The sequence below is a fragment of the Hipposideros armiger genome, unplaced genomic scaffold, assembly GCF_001890085.2.
Source record: "Hipposideros armiger isolate ML-2016 unplaced genomic scaffold, ASM189008v1 scaffold_43, whole genome shotgun sequence".
Classification (NCBI taxonomy): domain Eukaryota; kingdom Metazoa; phylum Chordata; class Mammalia; order Chiroptera; family Hipposideridae; genus Hipposideros; species Hipposideros armiger.
The window spans coordinates 1,901,745-1,909,092 of record NW_017731393.1 but is presented as its reverse complement, the minus strand read 5'-3'; positions in this window follow the sequence as shown (position 1 = coordinate 1,909,092).

Here is a 7,348-nt window from a genome sequence, read left to right as displayed (position 1 = left end):
CGGCTGCTGCCGCGCTGACCTCAGCGCGCCGCCCCGCCCCTGCGTCCCGGCTCCCGGCTCCCGGCGGGATCGGACCTCGCGGCTCGCCGTAGGGAGGCCGGGATGCTGGGAAGGCTGGGAGCGGACGGGGTCGGAGGGGAGCGACGCCCGGCGGGGGCGTGGCGAGCGAGGAGCCAGTGCGCCTCCGAGATTGCGGCGCCGGCGCGTGCGCAGAGGGCGCGCGGGCGGCGTGCGGGAGCGCTTCTCGGGGTGGCTCCTCCGTGTGCGGGGCCCGCGCTCGCGCGCGTCAAGGTCCCGACAGGGAGCTGGGAGCTCGGAGCGTCCCCTCCCGCCCCTACCCGCCTGGGACTTCGGGGCCTCCCCGCAGGCGCGACTGCGGTGGCCTCGGCGGCGGGACGAGCTGTTTTAAAACCATTCCGAGCTCGGAACGGCCTTCGAAAATGCGAGCCCACCTCTGACTTGACAGACAGGAAACTGAGGCCCGGACAGGGCGGGGCTGCAGCGGAGGCGGCGGCCCGGCGGGCCACCCAGCGCCCGGTGCATTCGTGAGCCCCTACAGAGGCCACCTTCAATTCTACTGTCCAACTTACCCCTCCCCGCAAACAAATGCCTCAGGGTGGCAGTTTGGTAGGAAGCGGCCGGCTGTTTGTGCGCGTGCTGGGTTTGCCTAGCGAGTCACTGCTTGCCTGAACTAAGATTGTTGGTTTATCTGTGTGGCAGGGAGAGGAGGGTGATGGGGCATACCCCCACCCAGACACATCCTTGACGTCGGGAGGGGAGGGACTGCCTGGCACTCGTGGTCAGTCGCTGAGGCCGTGGGAGTCGGTGGGAGCTGGGAGCTAGGCTGCAGGGCCGTGGGAACCCTAACCCAGGGAAGGGAGGAGGCACTTCAGCAGGGCAGGGCAAAGGGTGGAGCGGGTGACGAGGCAGATAGAGGAGCCTGGGGCAAAACTAATCCACAGAGATAGGCATCAGAATAGCGGCTCCCAGTCTGTGGAGGAGGTATTGACTGTGAAAGGGTAGGAGGCAGCCTTCCGGGCTGCTAGACATGTTCTGTGATTTGATGCCGGTGGCGGTTATACGGAACTACATATAAGTGACATTCTTCCAAGTGTACACTTAAAAGCAGTGCATATCACTGTTTTGTTTATTATACCTTAATTTTTAAAACAGCAGGCAAAAACAGTCTGGTGTTAGAGACCAGCGTAGTGGGGGGGGGGGACGAACTGGAAGGGGGTATGGAGGGAGCCTTTTGGGGAGGTAAGGAACATCCTGATCAGGATAAGACAGACCCAGCTTGTTACATGGGTCTGTACATATATAAAACTTACACCTCCTCTAAATATTTGCACTTTGTGTGTACGATACCTCAAAAAGAAAAAGAAAAAGGCTGAGCGGACTGCCTGGCCCAGAACCAAAGATTTCTCACTGGTTTTAGGATAAAGACCAATTTTTTTACCTTGACTTTTAAAAAATAGGGTGATCAGACATCTGAATTTGCTTGGGGCCATCCCCGTTTTTTGTCCCAGTGTAAATATTACAATGTCCTTCATTCCCACGATGTCCCCATTTGGGCAGTATATCCTTATCTCCAGACCTAGCAGGCTCAGCCTGGGTCTGCTCAGCTCTACCCTGTCCACTCCCTTCTCTTCAGTCTCTGACTCCAGTCTCACCGGCTCCCTTGCTGCTCCTCAACTGTCCTGGTCCCTCCTGCCTCGGTGCCTTTGCACTCGCCACGCCGTCCACCTTCGATGCCCCTCCCCAACCACCTTCCCTTTGCTCAACCCAAATCTGTTTCGGTATTGTCACTTCAGGGCAGCCTTGCATAGTTTTCTGGGGTAAATCCAGGGTGAAATCCGACTTCACCATGGAGTTTGCCTTAGCATGCTGCACAATGGGTACCTATGGTCTTGCCCACTGGTCTAGAAATGAAATCTTTCTGTGCCTTCATGTCCTCAGTGATAAAAAGAGCATCATAGGACGGACTTTAGCATTTCCATGAGTTTCTGAGAGGATTAAATGAATTCATACCCAAAGAGCATTCTGAACAGTGCCCGTCTCATAGCAAGTGCTCACGTATTGGCCGCTGGTATTATGCAGTAGACATTTTCAGAAACTAGGGACCCTGTGATCAGCTAAATGGATGGAGCAGTCCTGGGTCCTCCAAACTAGGGATTCCCAGTGTCCTCAGGCACCCATGAGGATCCTCTGTTATCTGTCTTAGTCATTTCAGGCTGCTGTAACAAAGAGCCAGAGACTGGGTGGCTTATAAACAAAAGAAATTTGTTGCAGTTCTGGAGGCTGGAAGTGTGAGATCAGGGTGCCAGCCCAGTCAGGTTCTGGGTCAGTACTTCTTCATGTTTACAGAGGACTGTCTTGCTGTGTCCTCACATAGGGGAAATAGGGAGCTCTGTTCTCTTATAAGAGCACTAATCCCATCATGAGGGTTCTACCCTCATAACCTAATCACCTCCCAAAGGGGTTAGGATTTCAGCATATGAAATTTAGGGGGACATAAACAATCCATAACGGTATCCTCACAGTGAGCTCCTACTGGGACTGGCTCCAGTGGGTTTCTGGTCTTTGCAACAAGCATGCAAGACTGAGCCTAACCTCATCCCCAGCACTCCGAAGCGTGACAACCTGTCATTTCAAGCTGCAGACTGTCTCAGTTCAGAAATTAGAATGTCCAGGTCTATAGGGTTAAACCTCTGAACCTAATTCAACGTTAAATATTCCTGTTGGGGCCTGAGGGGAGCATTGGGGGAGGAGGCTGTGCTTGGCCTTCCATAAGCCCCTCCCAGCCAGCTTGGCCCTCCTCCCACCCACCTGGGTCTACGCCAGCTGCCAGGGTGGGAAAGGAAGAGGTGTTGGGGAGTCTTCGTCCTGGTCTGGCAGAGAGTAATGCCGCCTCTCCTGGGGACATTCGTGGGCTCCTGGCAGTTCCCTCCAGCTCCCTCTCCTGAGCAGATGTGTTGTCTTTGTGTGTGTGTTCAGGGGGGTGGGGGGGTACCTGTTGGCTCAGGGGATCTTCTGCCCTTCTGTGGTGACCACTGGACAGGACCTAAGATGACCTGTTCGTGTAGGTCACATCTGTCCACCCCTGGCCCTGACCAACGTTTGGGAGCTGGCGGGTCCCGACACCAGCACACGGCTCTGCCTCCTAGCAGCCCGTGAGCCCCCTTTCCTGGCTGGCACCCATCCCCAGTCCTCTATGCCTCCAAATGAAGGGCCATGTTGTAAGCTCTCTGAGGAATCCCTTGAAAGCCACCCTCACTAGGCTTCCGGTTAAGGAAGAAGCATCCGCACGCCGTGCCCCAACTCCGCTCTCCTCTCTCACCTCATTCCAGGTATGGGACAGGCTCCCAAGTATTGCCCATGACTGTCTGCATATGGTGTCCTGACACCTCATTTGAGAATCCACGTCTGCTGTCTCTTGATATACCTCAAAATTTCAATTTAGGGTTCTGATACATTACAGCACGTACACTGGACAAAGGCCATTGTCCCTTTGCTGGGCAGTCCAGTGTTTGACTGCCACCCCCTACTCTCACACCCTGTGAGTCCCTGCTCATCCTAGCAGGGGGCTGCCACAGGGGGTGGACATGGCAGCCAGGGCCAGCTGGTCAGCTCTCTGTCTTCCTGATCAGGGGTTGTCATGTGACTCAAGCCACATAAGAACTTCTTTAGGATGTTTTATACTAAAACTGGAAGACAGAATTTCTTACCTTTTCCTTTAGACCAGCGGCAGGTATACTTTTTCTGCAAAGGGCCAGATAGTAAATATCGCAGCAAATATTGCAGGTTTTGCTGGCCCTACAGTCTCTGCCTCTACCCTTGTGACGTGAAAACAGCCATAGATGATATGTAAGCAATGAGCACGGCTGGGTGTCAGTGAAACTTTACAAAAAGAAGTGGCAGGCTGGATTTGCTGACACTTGCTTCCCAGCACAAGTCGCGATGGTGGGATTTCAGACCACCAGCCACAGTCCCTGTTAGAGAAAGAAAGAGAGAAGTGGGGAGCATTGTCACATGAAACAATAAAATGTCCTCTTTTCTTTAAACCAATGTGAGAAAGGATCTTGCCATTTGCACCCAAAAGTACCCTTTTCAAGTCATTAAGGACAAATGGAGATAATCCAAAAGAAAAATGGGCAAATCGTATGAACAAGGCAAAACACAGAAGAGGAAACACAGAGGATCAAGAAACATATGAGCATGAGAACATGCTCTGTCTTGTTGGTGTTAAAATGTAAATTAACTTCTGCTTCCAGCCAATATGGTATAATGGGGATCAGATTTACCCCTCCTACCTGAGGCAAAAAAAAAACAAAACAGGGCCAGCTGAGTGGCTCGGTTAAGAGCTCGCTCAAGAGTGGGAGCTCTAACAACAGGGTCGCCAGGTCAATTCACAGCCCGATGGCTCGGCTAAAAAAACAAACAAAAACCAGACAATATACACAAAACAGTTTTCATGACACTGCAAATCAGGCATCAAAGGACAGTGATCGTTGAGACACCTTAAACAAAAGAGGTGATTCCTATGACTGCCCAGCCAAGGAGCAGGCACTGAGGTGGAGCCCAGCAGACTAGCTGAGAAGAGGATCTGAGACCCGGGAGACCAAGGCAGCTGGAATGCCTGGGACGCTGTCCTACTCAGCTAGGACAGAATACCATAAAGGACAGCGTCACAGAGAGAGAACCCTGGAGATCTGCAGACCTACAGGGCATGATATAGGCCTCAGCCCAGCAGGCACTGAGGGTGCCATCCCCCTGCAGCCCAGTGCATGGGCCCAGGAACCAAGCAGTGGGGGTAAGAGTGGCCCCTCCCACCCTTGCACCTAATGACACAGTACAGGAATGTCTGCTTTCCTTCCTGTGACCTTGGGCTGGTGTCCAAGAAAGGAGTGCTTCCATCAGGAAACACAGTCATGCTTCTGAAGAATTACAGCCGAGGCGCCCCTCCCCACAGGCCATTTCTGCTTTCTCCTGCCACTGAACCAGCAGGCAGAGAAGGGGTCCCTGTGCTGCCTGGGACACTGACCCCAGTTGTCAGAGGGAGCTGACATGGTTTCTACACATGGGGGCCAGGTGGACTACATGTGGGGCCCGGGGAGTCACGTGGTGCTTCAAGGTTCTTACTGGGAAAAGGGAAGGGAGCTCATTAACAACAGGCCCATAAAGGACTCAGGTCCTGCAGGAACAAAAGTTTGGGTCATCCCACCAAGGCTAAAAACAAGTGCCACTGAGGAGCCAGTGAGGGGAAGGGATGTGGGTTGAAGAACTCGCGGAAGTGAGCGCTAGTGAGGTGTCCCTCACCAGACCTACCTTCTGGCCTCCCCACCCTCCACCTTATAGGGGAATGCTGCTTAAGTCCAAGGTCTCGGGCTTAGAGCTGCCACGACCCACAACCATCAAAGGCTGGTGGGACATGCTGTGCCCTGTGTGTTGAGGACACACTTCCGTCATAGGACAAGGCTGAATGATGAAGGGCACCGGGGTGGGTAGTGTGCGTCTGCACCTCCAGGTCCACTTTCCACCCTTCTCTACCTGCTTTGTGTCCCAAATAGAAAGGGGGTGCAGGGAGACTGAGCCGGTATCTGTTACCCACTCCCCCTTCCCCATCACTGTAGCCACAGCCTGCATGGGGCCCCTCTTCCTGAAGCAGCTGTCCCCAGATTCCTGCCACCCCTCCCTCCCGCTGTCCCTGGAAGTGGCAATAGCTCCTTGTCACTGCCAGTCTTAGGAGCTCCCCACTCCCTCCTGCCTACCCCAGACCCTGCCCACATCTCGATAAATAGGCCACTTTTTTTGCTTTCCTCGATTTCCTTGCTTCTGTGTGCCCCTGCTGGGACTCTGACCCATATAGTCACATGTACAGTAATATTCATTATCTATTACTTACAGTTAAAATAATGAAAACCTAAATGTCCATCAGTGGACAAATCGATCAATGATGGTACATCATCCCTAATACGGAATTCCATGTAGCCAGTAAGAAATGATGTTCATTCAACCAACCCAAAGCTACTGGACGTGCCAGCACTGTCCTAGGTGCCTAGGACACGGCAGTGGCCAAGACAGACACTGGGCATCCACTCTTGCCCAGGGATAGACCACAGACCAGTGCATAGAGGAGTTTCAGGGGTGGTAAAGGCTGCGAGGAAAGGGGGTGCCTGTCTTGTAGATGGGGGACGCAGGAAGGCCTCTGAAAGCAGGGACTTTGTAGCTGAGATGTGAACAAGAAGGAAGCAGCATGTGAGGCTTTCCTGGTAGAGAAAAGCCTCAGGCACGGAAGGGGAACAGAAGGTGGCCAGTGCAGGGAGGTGAGCAGGCCTGCACATGTGTGAGTGGACCTTGGCCCGGGGAATTTCTGCAGTGACTTCGTTTTGCTGGGTCCTGTGACCACAGCGGTTCCTGAGGCTTCCTGCCGTCTGACTCTGAGCCACAACTCTTCCTGAGGGCATTTCTCTTCCTCCTTCACCTTTGAGCTGACAATGTGTGAGGGTCAGGGGCACAAGCCAGTACCCTGCCAGGATAAGACACCAAGAAAGCGCCCACAGTGATGGGCGTGCACGAAGGCAGAAGGCAGAGGGAGGGGAGGTCAGGCACTCCTCTCCAGTATGCTGCCTCTGTTTCCTTGGCACCTGGTGTAGACCTGCCTGTGAGTTTGCAAGCCCTGCCCTCCTAGTCTCCATGATGTCCTTGCAGGAAACACACCTTGCCTCAGGAACATTCCCTACATCCAAAAGCTCGGAACCCAGCAGCGCCCAGCAGCTGCCCACGAGGGCTGCTGCGCAGGCTGGGTGAGAGGACCAGAGGAGCCAAGCTTGCTCTGTGCCCTCCAGCTCCTCATCTGAAAGGGAGCTAGAGACCCTCCACTGCAGAGTCTCTGGGAGGCTTCAGCCAGGTCATGGGCACGGCCTGCAGTCACACTATGTTATGTGCACACAGTCCCACAGTTGTACCAATAGATAGTAGCTGATGACAGTGATGACGATGGAAGGAGAGAGACTGAGGTGGCAATCAACACAGCCTGTGCGCCCTCATCCCTGCCTGCTGCGCTGCCCCACCTGGCAGTCTCCCCCATCCTCCACTGGCTGCCAGAGACACCGCCCCAAAGGCTGGCTCTGAGCACATCTCTCTCCAGCTCAGAAGCCTTCCATGGCTTTCCACTGCCTCAGGGATCAAGGGGGCCCTTTGAGCCTCTGATCCAGGATTTCCTCTCCCAGAGCCTACAGCTCCCCTGAAGGAATTACTTGCTGCCTGGAAGGGGCAGGTGTGGAGGTTGGACCAGGAAGTCAGGGAGGAGGCAGTTATAGTGGGGGGGGGGGGGTCCTTTGGGGCC